This window comes from Pogoniulus pusillus, chromosome 23, assembly GCF_015220805.1.
Source record: "Pogoniulus pusillus isolate bPogPus1 chromosome 23, bPogPus1.pri, whole genome shotgun sequence".
NCBI lineage: Eukaryota > Metazoa > Chordata > Aves > Piciformes > Lybiidae > Pogoniulus > Pogoniulus pusillus.
Window position 1 is genome coordinate 5,575,711 of NC_087286.1, and position 18,295 is coordinate 5,594,005.

Here is an 18,295-nt window from a genome sequence, read left to right on the forward strand (position 1 = left end):
ATCGCTGGAGATGAAGGTTGGGATTCAGCCTTGCGCTTGCAAATCAATGTGCATTTTAAACAAGGATTATTCAATGCTGCTGACAAGCACTGGGCTGAAAAACTACCCAGACTGGAGTGTCTTCTCCTCAGCCACAGAACAAGCTAATTAAGATACATTAAAACCAGTAAGTAGGAACACAGGGTAAAATTTGAAAGCACAGAAGCGCTGGCCAAGGCTGCCCAGAGAGGTTGCGAAGAGATTCCAAACCCACCTGGGCATTGTGATCCTGGGAGCACAAACCCTATGAGGAGAGGCTGAGGGAGCTGGGGGTGTGCAGCCTGCAGAAGAGGAGGCTCAGGGCAGAGCTCATTGCTGTCTGCAACTACCTGAAGGGAGGCTGTAGCCAAGTGGGGTTGGGCTCTGCTGCCAGGCAAGCAGCAACAGAACAAGGGGACACAGTCTCAAGTTGTGCTGGAGAGGTCTAGGCTGGATGTTAGGAAGAAGTTGTTGTCAGAGAGAGTGATTGGCATTGGAATGGGCTGCCCAGGGAGGTGGTGGAGTCACTGTCCCTGGAGGTGTTCAAGATGGGACTGGATGAGGCACTTGGTGCCATGGTCTAGTTGACTGGATAGGGCTGTGTGCTAGGTTGGCCTGGCTGAGCTTGGAGGTCTTTTCCAACCTGGTTGATTGTTATCTTGGGGGTGATAAGAGCGCACCTAAGGGATGGCAAAGGGCTCAGGTCCAGCCAGCATGGGTTTAGGAAGGGCAGATTCTGCCTTTCTAACCTGATCTCCTTCTATGATCAGGTGACCCGCTTGGTGGAGTCGCCGTCCCTGGGGCACTTCAAGGCAAGGTTGGATGTGGCACTTGGTGCCATGGTCTGGCCTTGAGCTCTGTGGTAAAGGGTTGGACTTGATGATCTGTGAGGTCTCTTCCAACCCTGATGATACTATGATACTATGATTCTCTGACTAGGTGATCTCCAGAGGTCCCTTTCAAACCCCATCATGATAGCATCCCATGACCTGCCAGACTGGCACTCATCTTACTGTCTAGTACTGCAATAGGGCCCTGGTGAAGGTCTCCAAGCCCTTGTAAATGTGCTTTAAGAACCCAGAATATTAGGACTTTCTTACTTATTTGATTGTTTGATAGGACATAGAATGCATCAAGTTGGAAGGGATCCTTGAAGGGCACCTAGGCCAACACCCCTGCAGTAAACAGAGACACCCCCAACTAGATCAGGTTTCCAGAGTGCTGTCAAGCCTGACCTTGAATGCTTCCAGGCATGAGGCCCCCCACCACATCCCTGGACAACTTACTCCAGTGTTCCACCAGCCTCATAGTTCACAGGATCACAAGATGTTAGGATTTGGAAGGGACCCAAGGAGATCACTGATGTTGATGCATTGTTTTGGGTATCAGCCCTCTGCAGTATGCAGGAAGAGAACCTTGTGGGGGTTAATGAGCTGGGCCAGAGTCAAGCAATGAATTAAGCAATGATGTGAGGCACTTAGTGCCATGGCTTGGTCGATTGGACAGGGCTGGGTGATAGGTTGGACTAGATGATCTTGCAGGTCTCTTCCGACATGGTTGATTCTCTGGTGTCTCTGATGCACTCCCAAAGCCACTCGCAGTGTCAAGGGCTGGATGGAGGGGTGTCTGGTGCTCTGCTGTAGGACGTTCTCACACTGGCAGACAATATACTGCTGCAAAAGTCTTGGGAAGAAAAGATCTGCCTGAACACAGAAGAGGAAAAAAGACCAGGTGGGTTTGGCTTGAGAGAGTTAAACACCAAAACAAACCAAAGCAATGGAAAAACCAAACCCACAAAAGATCGCCCCCCCCCAAAACCCCACCAAGGTGCTAAAACCTCAGTCAAGTGAGGTGTTGACAAGGGATTCCAGTCGATAAATAAACAGAAAGGAGCTCTCCCTTGCAAAGACTGAATGACAAAGAGGAAAACCCACCGGCACTGGAGAGTGTCCCTCACCATTTTCATCACAAAAGATGACAGTAGGAGGGGGGGAGGTTTAAACAAGGCAGCAAGTTTGACTTTCTCTCCCTTTCTCCTTCCGTCACCCCCCCCCCGCCTTTTCCTTTCCTTTCCTTCTTATAAACAGAGAGGACAAGAGGTCATATCCCCAGGGTTTAAAGAGACACTTCTCCCCCTTCTGGGGAGGGAGGATGTTCTTTCAGGCTGTTTACAAATTAGTCAAAATTATGATGTCTTAATGTAGTTGCCTGGTGGCCACCTGCCTGGGACTTCCTGCTGCTGCTTTTACTTCATGTGCAGGAGTGACACCTGCAGATGGTTTGTTGCCCAGCATCCAAGTCTCTCTGTGTCAAAATTGAAGCAGAATGTCACCAGGCAGGTTCTTTGCTCCTTTTTTGCCCTGGTCTAAGTAACGGTGAAGATTGTTAGGGTCTTAGTAAGGGTCTGCTAAGTCCATGGGGGTGCTTTGAGGAAGGGCTGTGCCTCCCAGGCAGGGTGAGTGATGTGTGCTGGGGGCTGTACAGATCCAGAAGACACCTTAGAGAGGGATTGCTAGCAGAGGATTCAGAGTAGAGTGATGTAAGGGCTGCATCACTCTGGTTCTCTCTCAACCCCATTTTTGCAGAATCAAAATTAAGCCCAAATCCTTCCAGCCTTCACACTGCTTTAAAAGGTTGTTTCCAAGCTACCTAAAGGGAGGCTGTAGCCAGGTGGCGTTGGGCTCTGCTGTCAGGCAAGCAGCAACAGAAGAAGGGGACACAGTCTGAAGTTGTGCCAGGGCAGGTCTAGGCTAGATGTCAGGAGGAAGTCGTTGGCAGACAGAGTGATTGGCATTGGAATGGGCTGCCCAGGGAGGTGGTGGAGTCTCTGTCCCTGGAAGTGTTGAAGCCAAGCCTGGCTGAGGCACTTAGTGCCATGTCTAGTTGATTGGCCAGGGCTGGGTGCTAGGTTGGACTGGATGATCTTGGAGGTCTCTTCCAATCTGCTTGATTCTATGATCATGAAATTAAGTGACTTAACCAGCAAGAAGTTCATTAGAAAATGGTGCTAATGATGCTTGGTGTCTGCTGTATCTTCTCCCTTCCCATGTAGGCTCTCCAGTGCTTAATAAAGGTTGAGCTCACATTGCAGCCCTTTCCACCCAGGTGGAAAGGAGGGAAATGCACTAGCAGGGTCTTTCTTCCTTATCTCTACCTATTTTCATACAACCTCACATCTCTGAAACTTTTATCTTCCTGCCAAATTGGGCTGGGTGGGGCCTAGGAGTTCAGAAGTTGGAGGAGAGGAAACAAGAGGAGAGAGAAGAAATATAATCAGCTAAACCAAGCTTCCCAAGGAAGTCAAACTTCAAAAGTAGTGCAGGTCCTGCAGGAGCTGCTTACAAATCCCAGTGGTGAGCCAGAACAGCCCCCCAGTGACAGGCACTGTATGAACATATTCCTCAACACGATCCTTTCCCTGGGCCAGTGCTCAGAAGTTTAGAAGAAGTTTAAGTCACCTTGAGAAGTTTAAAGTTGGCAAGCACCTACTTTTCAATATGAATGTAAAGCAACTCCCTTAATGTGGGTTGGAGTTGGCTGGAGCCTGCAGGGGCTCTGCTGAAGGTTTTATCTCCCTTTTTTCCCCTCTTTTTTTTCCCCCCTTCTTTGTGTGCGTGGTTTGGTTTTGGTTTTGTTCTCCTGTTTTCTTAGTTTGATTTGGTTTTTTGTTGTTGTTTGTTAGTTTGGGGTTGTTTATTGGTTTCTTTTTATTCCATGGTGTGGCAAGGAAATCACAGGGCTTGAAGAGCTTTGCCTCCTAAGAGCCCTAGATGACACCAAGCTAGGTGTTGATCTGTTGGAGGGTAGGAGAGCCCTTCAGAGAGACTTTGCCAGTGTGCAGTCTGGGGAAGAGAAGGCTGCAAGATGACCTTCTTGTGGCCTTCCAGGATCTGAAGGGGGCTTACAAAATCTGGGGAAGGATTTTTCCAGATATCAGGGAGTGACAGGACTGGGGGGAACAGAGCAAAGCTGGAGATGGGGAGGTTCAGAGTGGAGGTGAGGAGGAAGTTGTTGAGCATGAGAGTGGTGAGAGGCTGGACTGGCTTGCCCAGGGAGGTGTTTAAGGCCAGGCCGTCTGAGGCTGTGGGCAGCCTGCTCTAGGGTAGGGTGTCCCTGGCCATGGCAGGGGAGTTTGAACTAGATGATCCTTGTGGCCCTTTCCAATCCTGGCTGATTCTATGATTTTATGATTCCAGGTCACTTCCAACCTCTGCCATTGTTGTCAGAGCCCCTGGAGCTCCACATGGAAATGCATGGTAGGGTCTTTGCACCCTGAACTGATGCAAAGTGAAGATCACCCAACACTATAGCATCAAGTGGATAGCAGCCTGCAGCTGTTGCTGCTGCTAGTCTTATCCATGACTAGAGACACCAAGAAGTCTCTGTTTCTGACTTGCTATGACACATGGATCCAAAACTGCTTTTAACCACTGAGCTCCCATGCTCTACTACGTGGCTTATCTCAGTGGTCTACCAGCCAGCCCCCATCCTTGCAACCCACCAGAATGTTCTGATGTATGGAAAGGACTCAATAATTCTAAAGTTAAAGCAGGTATGTTTATTGCACAAGATACACAGGAGATATTTCTTCCAAAATCATGCATACCCCAAAGGAGTAAGCCACCCCACATTTACACACTGAAACCATCCATGTTCACAAAACACCTGTACTTTCTTATCACTGAAACCCGCCTGCTCATGCTTCATATGTTAGTTATCCTATCAGTCCTCTGTGCCTGCATAGTTCCCTTCAGAAACTGTGGGCAGGGGTCCTTCAAGTGTGGGCAGTGGCTGCTTAGAGGCAGGTTGTGGGTCCTCATCACAATGTACTTTTCACCCCTTGCCTGGAACTTGGTGTTCGTGCAGGTCTGCAATACCCTTATCAGCCTATGTCCTTGATGGCCTTCTGCTTTCCCTTACCCTGGATTCCTAGTGAGAGGTTTATGACAAGTTCTGGGCAGTTCTTCTTTTCCCAGCTAATATTACAATGGATTTGCTCTTGCCTTGCTCTTTAGATATCCTTGGAATGCTTGCATACTGCTACTTGCGAATGCATCCTTTGTTAGTGATTCAGACCAGCTTCTCCCCTTCTTAGTCATACACTGCTGTGTGATTTCATGATTACCTATTTTGTTTCTATGTTCCCAGTGTAGATATACTTTTGGTCATAATGATCTATTCTATGCTATCCCCTATTTCTTCATAGAATCATAGAACCAACCAGGTTGGAAGAGACCTCCAAGATCATCCAGTCCAACCCTAGGCACCCAGCCCTATCCAGTCAACCAGACCATGGCACCGAGTGCCTCAGCCAGGCTTTTCTTGAACACCTCCAGGGACGGTGCCTCCACCACCTCCCTGGGCAGCCCATTCCAATGCCAATCACTCTCTCTGACAACAACTTCCTCCTAACATCCAGCCTAGACCTTCCCTGTCACAACTTTAGACTGTGTCCCCTTGTTCTGTTGCTGCTTGCCTGGCAGAAGACACCAACTCCACCTGGCTACAGCCTCCCTGCAGGTAGTTGTAGACAGCAATGAGCTCTGCCCTGAGCCTCCTCTTCTGCAGGCTGCACACCCCCAGCTCCCTCAGCCTCTCCTCACAGGGTTTGTGTTCCAGGCCCCTCACCAGCTTTGTTGCCCTTCTGTGGACACCTTCCAGCACCTCAACATCTCTCTTGAATTGAGGGGCCCAGAACTGGACACAGCACTCAAGGTGTGGCCTGAGCAGTGCTGAGTCCAGGGGCAGAAGAACCTCCCTTGTCCTGCTGGCCACACTGCTCCTGAGCCAGCCCAGGATGCCATTGGCTCTGCTGCCCACCTGGGCACACTGCTGCCTCATCTTCAGCTACTATCTGCCAGCACCCCCAGATCCCTCTCTGCCTGGCTGCTCTCAGCCACTCTGTCCCCAGCCTGTAGTGCTGCTTGGGGTTGTTGTGGCCAAAGTGCAGAACCCTGCACTTGGCCTTGTTCAGTCTCATCCCATTGGCCTCTGCCCACCTATCCAGCCTGGCCAGGTCCCCCTGCAGGGCTCTCCTACCTTCCAACAGCTCCACACCTGCTCCTAGCTTGCTGTCACCTGCAAACTCACTGATGCTGGACTCAGTGCCCTGCTCCAGATCATCAATAAAGATATTGAACAGGACCGGGCCCAGCACTGATCCTTAATCATAATGTTCTACTCTATGCTATCGTCTGTTTCTTCATATCCCCATATCAGCTCCCGCTCAGAATCCGGCCCCGATGTCTTTCCGCCCTTCTCTGTGCCGCAGCTGTCCGGAGCCGCCGACCGTAAAGGGTCACTGCCACCTAGCGACCGCCCAGCGGCTCTCCGCTCCCCGCCGCCCCAGCGGCAGCGCCTGCGCAGCTTGAGCGGGGCCGGCAGCAGCAGTGGGGCGCTGCGGGACTCACCCCCCTCCCGCAGCGAAATCACCCAGGCTAGGCTCAGGCAGCTAGAAGTTCAGGAATGAAGCTTTATTTACAGCTTAGCACAGTTCGCGAGCAGATCTAGACACACAATGTTTACAGTTAAACACGAGTGAAAAGCGGCACAGGAACACAGTGCCCTGGAGAAGAGGAGGCTCAGGGGTGACCTTATTGCTGTCTGCAACTGCCTGAGGGGAGGTTGTGGCCAGGGGGAGGTTGCTCTCTTCTCTCAGGTGGCCAGCACCAGAACAAGAGGACACAGCCTCAAGCTACACCAGGGGAGATTTAGGCTGGAGGTGAGGAGAAAGTTCTTCCCTGAGAGAGTCATTGGACACTGGAATGGGCTGCCCGGGGAGGTGGTGGAGTCGCCGTCCCTGGAGCTGTTCAAGGCAGGATTGGACGTGGCACTTGGTGCCATGGTCTGGCCTTGAGCTCTGTGGTAAAGGGTTGGACTTGATGATCTATGAGGTCTCTTCCAACCTTGGTGATACTGTGATACCCCTCTGAGAAAAATCAGAGGCCCCAGTGGGCTCCTGACTCAAACCTCCTCCCTCCTTCCCTCCCTTCAGAAATAGCCAGATCAGTCCTCGTGTATCTCAGGTGGTAAATCTGGAGAGATCTGAGCTGAGACCAGCTGTTTGTAGAATCATGGAATCAACCAGGTTGGAAGAGACCTCCAAGATCATCCAGGCCAACCTAGCACCCATCCCTGGCCAGTCAACCAGACCATGGCACTAAGTGCCTCAGCCAGGCTTTCCTTCAACACCTCCAGGAACAGTGACTCCACCACCTCCCTGGGCAGCCCATTCCAATGCCAATCACTCTCTCTGACAACAACTTCCTCCTAACATCCAGCCTAGACTTCCCCCAGCACAACTTGAGACTGTGCCCCCTTGTTCTGTTGCTGCTTGCCTGTCAGAAGAGCACAACCCCACCTGGCTACAGCCTCCCTTCAGGGAGTTGCAGACAGCAATGAGCTCTGCCCTGGGCCTCCTCTTCTGCAGGCTGAACAGCCTGCAGAAGAGGAGGCTGCGAGGAGATCTTCTTGTGGCCTTTCTGTAGCTGAAGGGAGCTTACACAACAGCTGGGGAGGGACTTTTGAGGCTCTGAGGGAGTGCCAGGACTGAGGGGATGGAGCAAGGCTGGAGGTGGGGAGAATCAGCCTGCATGTGAGGAGGAAGTTGTTGAGCATGAGAGCAGCGAGAGACTGGAATGGGTTGCCCAGGAGAGGTGGTTGAGGCCCTGTGATGGTTCGGGTGTTACCCACCCCCCCACTTTGGGAAATCACCCAGACTAGACCCAGTCAATCTGAAAATTGGAGAACGAAGCTATATTTACAGCTTAGCACCAGATAGAAGCAGATATGCACAAAAAAATCTACAACTATATACAGAAATGGACAAGGTCATAAAGTAATACAGAAACACAACAGCCCTCCAAGAAACCAGAGTCCCCAGGAGGGGCTCCCAACCACCCTTCCACCTTCTGCCCACCCCTCTACCTTACCCCAGACTTTGCCTTGTGTATTAAGGTGAGTTTGGAGGGTTAGGAAGCAGAATGATTAGTCACACAGACAGGTTAGAGAGAAAAGTTCATGCAGCCCCAGAGAGCATCTCTGTTATCTAAATTTAATGTTCTTTTTCTTACACATCCCAAGAAGCCTATGAGTGCAGTAGACATTGCCATTGTTTCCTTTTCACAGCCTGACATCTAACTCTTCTCACCAAAATATTCTAGGTGCCTTCAAAGTAGCACAGGCCCCATGCTGGGAAGTGTTTAAGGCCAGGCTGGATGAGGCTGTGGCCAGCCTGATCTAGGGTAGGGTGTCCCTGCCAATGGCAGGGGGGCTGGAAGTAGATGATCCTTGTGGTCCCTTCCAACCCTGATTCTATGAGATGTCAAAAAGAGCACAAGGCAGCTAGAGGAAAAGGGTTAGATCAGGTTAGACTTAAGGCAGAGACAACTACACAGACCTGTCAGAGAGAAGGAACAGAACTGAGAGCTGAGAAGTGAGTCTTAGCTATATTTTGATTCATTACATTTCTTGGCAGAAGGATGAGTGATATAGGGTACTGGTTTTGCTTTCTTCTCACAACTAAGGATTTAACTTCATTAATTAAATTAAGTAAAATATTCTAATTATCCTCAAACCAGCACAAGCTGCCTTAGAATATGTCTGAGTACACATGAGGTTCGTTTGGGGTTGCACCTTGAAGTGGCACTTCATTGGCCGTTAGTTTGGCATTTCTTGATGAGGTTTTGACCAACCTGGTCTAGGGGAAGCTGTCCCTGACCAAGGGGAGTAAGACCTAGGTAATATTTAAGGTCTCTTCCAACCCAAACAATTTAATGATTCTGATTCTTGAGCAGGCTGGGAATGAACACAGTTCAAAGTGTTCTTAGTAGCTACCATCTCTGGGACCCTCAACTAGCTGCTCATGTCCTCAGCAGCATCTGTCCAACTCATGGAGAAGGAAATTTGGGGAGCTTAATGCATCTATTGATTTTTCAGCTCCTCTACTGGTCCCTTTAGTTCAAGTTAGAGCTGAGCCACAAAGGAGCATCCAATAGTTTTGGTTAGCAGAGCATTAAATGAGTGATTAAAAGTAATTGATGCTGCTGCCTTCTACAGTGCAAGGGGAATCCGTTGCTAGAAAGTATTATGCTTTAAAGAGTCTATTTCTCAGACAGTCATCCTGACCTTTCCAAGAGATTAGTTCAGGATGGTCCCAAGCCACTTCTTAGTCCCTAAATTTCATCCTCAACTCTCAGTGGATTAGAAAAATAGGTATGAAGCTGCCATTAATCCCTAAATCCTTTATGGTGAAAGCTGAAGTGAGTGTCTGTTACTGGTCTTCACATCACCTGAGAGAAACCCCAAACCTGAGCTAGAACAAGGGGTGGGTTTCCAGCTCTTCCAGGCAAGAACAATCCTTTATTCCCCATGTGCTCACAGCTGCAATCCAGGGCTAAGTGTGGTGGTCCTACAAACGATGTGGGTGCATCCTCTGGAGACCACCCTGTCCAAAGTGCCACTGACCTGCCAGAGATCCACAGGTCGTGTACTGCCTGACTGCTGGTGTTGGGTTGGGATCTAATTTGCCAGGAGATGGCACTGGTCCTCCATGCAGCTGCATGTGGGAACAGGTGCATCCCTTCCCATACCAGCTCCTTACTCTCCTCACCTTCTGTTGAAGTCGTTCCGCGATGCACTCCTTCAGGAGGACCCTGAAGGTTTTCATCTCATACGGAACACGAGGGCAGATTTACTCCCAGTGGAGCAGAGGCTGAGTCCCAGAGATTTGCATCTCCTCAATCAGCAATAGTGCAGCCAGCAGGAGTAAAGTGATCATCTCCCTGTTCTCAACACTGGTGAGGCTACACCTTGAATGCCAGGTTCAGCTGCAGGCCCTTCACCACGAGAAGGACACTGAGATGATAGAGCAGGTGCAGAGAAAGGTAGCAAAGTTGTTACAGGAGCTAGAGAACAAGTCTGAGGAGGTGCTGAGTGATCTAGGATTGTTCATCCTAGAGAAAAGGAGGCGCTGAGGACACCTTTTGGCTCAATTCCCTGAAAGAATAAACTTTAGGATCTCAAAGGTCTCTAACCACAATGATTCTAGCTACCTAACTAGTACAGACCATGCAGAGAATTCCTTGCTTGTAAATATATGAAACCACCACTGTTTTCTTTCCCCTTTCCTGAAAAAAGAAAGCTTGGCAAGGACTATTTGAAGCCAGATGAAGCCAAGTGGCAGTCACTTGCAGATACAGATCAGCAGAAGCCCACAGAGATCATGGGAGAAGCAGTAAACAGAGCTGCAATCCAGGGGCAGATGAGCAATAGTGTGTGATTTCACTATGGTCACTGTTCTGCTGCACTCCTGCTCAGTTTTGTGACCAACAGATGGGGCCATCTCCACACTTACTACCTTCAGGTCCACCAAAGCAGGGTCTCTGGGTGTCCATGGGATGAAGAACTCCTACACACATGCTTCAGAAATGCTGTCAGTGCTTGGAGTCTCCTTCCCCTTTGCAAAAAGCTAGCAGACAGGCAGGAGTAAATATTCTACTGCTTCACTATGGAAACCTGCTAGTTCTCCCAACAAAGAGTGGGGAAACTACCTGAAGACAGCTCTGATTGATCAGAGGAGACTTTCCTAGGCAGCTAAAGCCAAGGAACCCTGCAGAGAACAGCACTGATCTTTTTCTAGTACTTTCTAGGGGGAAACTGGAACAGATTGCCTAGAAAGACTGGGGAGTCTCCTTTGTGTAGGCAGATTCCAAACCCATCTAGACACTGTTATCCTAGGCAAGCTGCTGTGGGTGATCCAGCTTTAGCAGGAGTGGTGAACTAGATGACCCCAAAGGTCTCCTCCAACACCTATCATTCCGTGACTCCACACTTAACAGAGCCAAAGGTGAAGCATCCACTCCCCTCCTGAACTTTCCATTGCAGTGATTTGGAACTTCTAGGTCTAGAGAAAATCCAGCTATTAATATTTTAGTGATTCATGCCACTTGGAAGAGGTCAAATGCTTACCAACCAATCACAGGATTAACAGACTGAAATCTGGGACCAGCAGGGGAGCCATCAGAACAACAAAATATCCCAGTTCTCCCTCACCTGGGAAAGCAGGCAAAATGGAGAGAAGATAGGAGCTCCTCTTCTATCCCACCTTCAGAAGTCATTTTCCTACCCTTTTGCATTAAGGCCTCAATGTTAAGACCAAATACTGGGACAGGGTTCCCAGGGAAGGTATTTGAATGCCCACAGCCTAGAGATGTTTAAAGTCACAGATGCGTGATGCTGAGGCACATGGTTGAGCGTCAGCCTTGGTCGAGTTAGACAATGGTTGAAATCAATAACCTTAAATGCCTCTTCCAACCAAACTGATTTTGTGATTCTCTGCAAAAAGGCAGAAATAAGGACACCCACAGCAGACTTTTCCTGCTGATTAATTACTCTCAGACATGATTAAACAGCTAAGCTAAACAGAGTAGAGCAGTGACTTGTTTTGGCCTGCGAGTTACCACTTTGTGTAGGTTTCATTGTCTGGACATTGAAATTATCACTCAGGTCCTAAGGGGTAAAAACAAAACAAATAAAAAGAATCCCTAAACAAACAGGAAAAACCCCAAAACTAAAGGATATTCCAGCAGGCTTCAGTTTTAGCCTAGAACTTCTTTAAGTCACCCAAGCACAATCCAATAGCACAGCTAAGTACTAGCATTGTAGTTTCATGAGGCCAAAGACACTTGGGGAAGGATTTCTGCTTGCATCCTTGGGTCCTCTTCACAGCACCACTCAAACTACGCAGACAGGGCATTCCAGCACGTGGTTTAGTAGCCAACAGTTGGACTCGCTGAGTCTTCAGTTCTATTCCCTTTTCCTCCTTATGGATTCGCAGATGTTTCCTCCAGGCTCATTCAACACTGCTCAAAAGTTTTCACAGATTCATTGCTGGCATTTTTGTAAGCAAACAAAAAGACACAGCTCAACAGAAAGGAGCTCAGCCTAAGGAAGGAGATCAAACCAACACCCGTGAGCTATGTTAAAGCAATCATGAAGTTTTTGGGTTCCCTAACACCGGGGGGGCCAGCGAGGCCCCCCCGGCCTTTTTGAATCCACTCCCAAACACCCAGTGCACACCCATGGGGACTCACCGGTGGTGATGAGAGGAGGATCCCTCTGCCCAGTTGGGCAAGCTTGAGGCTTTGCCTCCCCTGAGGCCGATTAAATAGGGGAGTGGGCAAAGTGGTCACACCTGGGGTGGGAGGAGACTCCAATAGAACCCAGGTGCCCTGGGGGATAAAAGGGGAAAATGTGGGGTAGGGTGGGAAAGGGGCAGGTATGATGGAAGAGGAGAGGTGCTGCTGGAAGGAGGAAGATTGAAATGGAAGAAGATGGAAAGCAAAGAGGTAGATTGGGAGGGGAAGAGGAAAAGAGAGATGGAAAAGCGAGGAGGAATAGGGGGGAAGATAGAGGATGGAGAAAAAAAGTAAGGAGATGAGGGGAAAGCAAAATTAAAAGATGGCCCCCAAAAGCTTGGACTGTGGTGTTTGCATTAAAGCAGCCTTTTCTTGACCAAACTGTTGTTATTTCTGCTTGTAGTAGTAACTAGACACTTTCACTGGCTTGCTATGCTGGCTGAGAAAGGGCAGCCACACCTGTGTAAGGTGGAAAAAAAGAGAAAAGAAAGAGGAAAACTAAGAAAAACAAATACAAACTATGAATATATAAATACAATGCGTGAGGGCTTTCAGCAAGTACTCCATGGGACAGCAATGCGCCTTTGTGGCTAGGAGGGACAAGAGTATCCTGGGGTTCCATCCAGAAAAGCGTGGCTAGCAGGTTTACAGAGGGTCTTTTCCTACTCTAGGCTTTGCTACAACTTGCAGGAGCCCTTGCAACATTGAGAGTGGTTTTGCTTCAAGACAGGGAGGTTCTTCTGCCCCTGTACTCAGCAGTGATCAGGCCACACCTTGAGTACTGTGTCCAGTTCTGGGCTCAATTCAAGAGAGATGTTGAGGTACTAGAAGGTGTCCAGAAAAGGGTGATGAAGCTGGTGAGGGGCCTGGAGCACAGCCCTGTGAAGAGAGGCTAAGGGAGCTGGGGGTGTGCAGCCTGCAGCAGAGGAGGCTCAGGGCAGACCTCATTGCTCTCTACAACTACCTGAAGGGAGGCTGTAGCCAGGTGGGGTTGGGCTCTTCTGCCAGGCAAGTAGCAGCAGAAAAAGGGGACAGAGTCTCAAGTTGTGGCAGGGGAGGTCTAGGCTGGATGTTAGGAGGAAGTTGTTGACAGAGAAAGTGATTGGCATTGGAATGAGCTGCCCAGGGAGGTGGTGAAGTTGCCCTCACTGGATATGTTCAAGATGGGACTGGATGAGTCACTTAGTGCTGTGGTCCAGTTGATTGGACAGGGCTGGGTGCTAGGTTGGACTGGATGATCTTGGAGGTCTCTTCCAACCTGGTTGATTCTATGGGAGGCAGTTGTTTGGACTGGAGATGGCATGAAGAAAGAATGTAGGAATGGAGGAAAAAGAAGAACTGAGCTGATGAAAAGGTTAAGAAGGGGATTAAGAGAGGCTTATTCAACCTGACCATGATGATCTTTATGTTTTCCATCCACATTTCAGTTTGTCTGGGTCCAGATCACATCAACAATCAACGCTGCACTTAAGAAGCACAAAGTCTTGTAGCAGACAACGTGAAGGAGGCCCATGGCATACAGCTGATGGACCATGGTGTACTGCACTTTGCCCATGCTATACCTACACAAATTGCAAGAAGAAGATCAGGGTCAAGTAGGTTCCCTCTTGACAGATGACACAGGTGGGCTCTATAATTTCTTAGCTGGTGAAATCAGCGTTTTCTGTGTGTGAGTCCTCTGAATGTGACAAAGCTGCATCTCCTCTTACCCATAGAAGCATCTGAAGGTGTCTTGTGCTCCCCAAAGCTGAAACTCTCCTGAACTTGTAGGAGGAGGCTTCCTGAGAGTGTTGTGCTGCAACTGCTTTTGGTGGCATGTTTGAGAGTGGATGCTTCATTGGTTAGTCCCTGAACTATGGCCTAATATGTGTGAATGCTGACAATGATTTACAGGCCTGAAGTGGTTTGTATGCCCACACACAAACATGCTCACAGGGGCCAAAATGCCCTTGTGTGCTGGCACCTGTGCATTCCCCTCCATCCCCTGGGGTGCCCTCATTCATGGGACAAGCTTTGTCCCTCTGGTCTACCGCCATCAGCTGTGCAAGGTGAGAGGAAAGAGCAGATTGATTTCCTCTTCCACACTGAGGTTTAGCAACAGGTGAAACAGGGGAAAGGAGAGCTGGGGAGGTGGGTGCTGGGGAATCAGCTACAGGAGGAGCCTGAGGTGAACTCTGAACATCACCAGCAGCTCTCATGTCATACTGCTTTCTGAACCTGTGTGGAACTAATGTGAAATTCATGATTGCCATGCTGACCACAGTGCTGTCCATGTTTGCCCAATGACCTGAGATCTGAGCTAGGAGGACACTGTGACAATATCTGTGCCACCAGAGATAAGTTGAATCATGCTTCACTTTGTTCTGCATCATTTTCTTGGCCGTGAGCTCTGCTACCAGCAATCTCCTAGCTAGGTACAAGTGAGCTGCCTTGAGTTGCTGCCAGCTTTGCCTTTGGTCACAGACCTGACAGCCCCAGAGCTCATGTAGAGAACTGAGGACGTGATAACATAAAACCATTTGCTACAGGAACATTCAGAAGGGGAACCACCGAAAACCAATGTCAATAGCTTCACCCAGGCTATTTTTACAGCAGCCCTGTGAGGAGAGGAGCAATCAGCGTCAGAGAAGCTGAAACTCTGAAGGTTTTTATTTAGCTGGCAATTAGTGTGGCAAGCACCTTGGATCTGTTGGAAAGAGCCACTTAGAAGCATAGAATGCTTTGGATTGGAAGCTACCTTAAGGGTCATCTAGTCCAAACTCCCTGCACTCAGCAGGTGCATCTTCAAGTAGAGCAGGTTGCTCAGAGCTCCAGACAACCTGACCTGGAGTGCTTCCAGTGATGAGGCATCTACCACCTCTCTGAGTAATCTGGGACAGTGCCTCCCAACCCTCCTCATCATAATTAGTGTCTTCCTTTTTTCTAGTCTAAATTTCCCTCTCTTAGTTTCATAGAATCAACCAGGTTGGAGGAGACCTCCAAGATCATCCAGTCCAACCTAGCACTCAGCCCTAGCCAATCAACTAGACCATGGCATTAAGTGCCTCATCCAGGCTTTGCTAACCCATCAGCCCTTGTCCTGTCACAACAGGGCAGGCTAAAATGTCTGCCTTCATCTTTCTTATTGCCCCCTTTTGAGTACTGAAAGGCCACAAGGTCTCCCTGGATCCTTCTCTTCAGGCTGAACTACCCCAACTCTCCCAGCCTGCCCTCATAACAGAGGGGTTCCAGCCCTCCCATCATTGCTATGGCATCCTGTAACCCCACTCCAACAAGTCTATGTCTGGCCCCAGCATTGTAAGTGGGGTCACAGCAGAGTGGAGCAGAGGATCAGAATCAGAGGGTTACTCCAACCCAGGTGCAGGACCTTGCACTTGGTCTTGTTGAACCTCATGGTGTTCACGCAAGCCTACTTCTCATGCTTGCCTAGGCCTCTCTAGATGCATTCCATCCCTTGGGCCTGTTGACCACATCACTCAACTGCATATCATCTGCAAACTTACTAAGGGTGGAATCACAGACTGATTTTGGTTGGAAAAGACCTTTAAGACCGTGGAGTCCAACCACTATCTAACTCTGCCAAGTGTGATGCTAAACCATGTCCCACAGTATCACAAATCACTTGATCCATAAGGGACAAGCTCTGAAAAAGCAAGATGGAGGAACTGGATACTGGCTACAAGAAGCAGCAGAGTGATCTGCAGGCAGGATTGCTATCAGAAATGACCTATGCATGGCTCAGCTGCATATTTCTTCTGTATGTTGCTGATTTCATCAGCAGAAAATAAGTTAGGATATGAACATGAACTTCAGTTCATGAGTTAAGTGCCTCGGACAAGGCAGATGTGGCTTTCAGAAAGCTGTAACTGAGCACACTGGAAAAAGGTCCTGGGTATTTCATCTACCTTGCCCCAAGACAGAACTGCATCTACCCAGACCACAAAAGGCAGGGATGTGCCCAAAGGCAGGTTGATTCCCAGTTAAAAACTCTAGCCTGGTATTCAAGGCTTGAAAGACAGAACAATCCACTCATCACTGTTGTCCTCCAGGCAGAGAAGATCCCAAAGGCTGGAGGGTGTGCTTGGAGAAGAGGAGGCTGAGAGGGGACCTTATTGCCCTCTACAACTACCTAAAAGGAGGCTGCAGTGAGGCTGGAGCTGGTCTGTTCTCCTCAATTACTAATGCTAGGACAAGAGGAAATGGCCTCAAGTTGCATCAGGGGAGGTTTAGGTTGGCTGTTGGGAGGAAGTTCTTTCCTGAGCAGGTGGTCAGGCACTGGCACAGGCTGCCCAGGGAGGTGGTGGAGTCACCATCCCTGGAGGTGTTTAAAAGGAGAGTGGCTGTGGTGCTTGAGGCTATGGTCTGGTGATGAAGGATGCTGGGATGAAGGTTGGACTGGCTGATCCTGGTGGTGCTTTCCAACCATAGCGATCCATAGTGATGAGATGTTGTGCTGAGGGCTTTGGGTTAGTCAAGGACTTGTCAGTGTGAAACTAATGATTGGACTGGAGGAGCCTGAAGGGCTTTGCCAATCTAAGAAATTCTGAACAGGATGGAGAGGAGCAAAGCCAAAACAGAGGGGACAAACAGGCAAGTGTGAATTGTGTTTTCTTTACTTAGGTGATATTTTCATGCTGGGGAGATACTTGAGGGTGTTATTTTGCTTGAGCAAAATGCTCTCTGTTGACCTAAATTATTTGCCTTGGTGAGCAGGGAAGTTTTAGCTCAAGCTCATTTTGTTGTGTGTCCTCAGGTTCCTGGGGCTGGAAGCCCAGCTTGGTGCTTTCTGAGTGACCCCTTCACACTTGAGCCTGGTTGATGCTGCAGCCAGCCAGGCCTGCAGACAGGTCACACTAATGTTTAACTCCAGCCTGTGTGACTGCATTCAGAGCCCCTTGTTGCCTTCCCTCTAGACAAGAGATTTGTTCCCTCCCTTTCCCAGGAGTGCAAGTAGATATGCTGACCCCATCACCTCCAAGTATCCCTTACACAAAACAACTCTTTTCTTTCCTTTGCCCTTCACAGGACCTTTTTTGAGAACTCTTTTTATCTTGGCAGTTGTCCTTCAAGGATGGAGGCATCCTTTCTTGAAGCAGCAGAAAGACCAAGACTTCTGCTAGCAGGGACATGTGGATTTCTGCACCTGGACAAGTATAGGGCACTGGAACAGGTCAAATTCAGGACTACAGGGTGGGAAGGCTGTGCTCCTGGGCAAATGAAGGTCCATTCCTTCACCCTTCTTTGTTATAGCACGGTCAGCTATTTCAGCCAAAGCTGGGCTGTGGGCACTGTTCACAAGCCCCTCCAGGAGTACAGGAACCTCTGGCACAAGGGGAGCTCATTCCTGAAACCAGGGCAAAAGGATCTGTGGTGGCTCAGGCTATGTGTGTTCATCTCAGCCTACTTGCAGAGAAAACTTCAACTGTGCTATTTCCCCTTGCTTGTCAACTGAGCACATTTTGCCCCTGGAGACAGGAATTAACGTCTACTTCTGACCTCCTTGTCTAACCTGGTGGTCATGACCTCTATCCATCACCTGGCACAGTGTTCACTTCTTAACAACAAAAAAATCTGGTGAGGCTGTGGTGTTGTTTTGCCTCTCCAGATGGAAATGGGACCTTTACTTCAAAGGTTACCCATCCGTGCCCTGGAAGGCTGCAAGTGCTTCCCTAGGGGCAAGTATCCATCGGGAAGGAACAAACACTCCAAATGTTTGTAGACCATTCTCCTGTTACCTCTTACAAGCCTAGGTGATGACAGGAAGTCAAGGTCATTGTTCCTAAGTGGCCTTGAAGTATGTTGACCATATTGAGTCACAAGCACTTCAGGATTTCTGTGGGGAGTCCTGTGTCTGGTCTGTTAGCCCTTATAGTCTGAGATGTGTCTTTTTTTTTTACACCTAATGGTTTTCCTGGTGTTGAGTTGCCTGGCTGAGTGCTTTAGCAGTTAGGAAAGTCATAAAATCATAGCCACACTTTGTTTGGAAGAGACCTCTAAGTCAAGGCCAACCATTACCCAGAACAGCCAAGTCATTGTGTCCTACTCAGAGCAATGGGAATGCATCAAGGGTAGTTATGAGGGACATATCCCCAGCATATCACAGTATCACACAGTATCATCAGGGTTGGAAGAGACCTCAC

At 49.0% G+C, this 18,295-nt stretch overlaps 1 long non-coding RNA gene across 1 annotated transcript; it reads left to right on the top strand.

Annotated features, from left to right (window-relative positions):
* The first annotated feature begins 12,288 nt into the window (after positions 1 to 12,288).
* Positions 12,289 to 14,723, top strand: LOC135185799 (uncharacterized). Its single transcript, XR_010306623.1, has 3 exons — positions 12,289 to 12,365; positions 13,583 to 13,778; positions 13,871 to 14,723. It is a non-coding gene; the product is annotated as an uncharacterized LOC135185799 (long non-coding RNA).
* Positions 14,724 to 18,295: the final 3,572 nt, after the last annotated feature.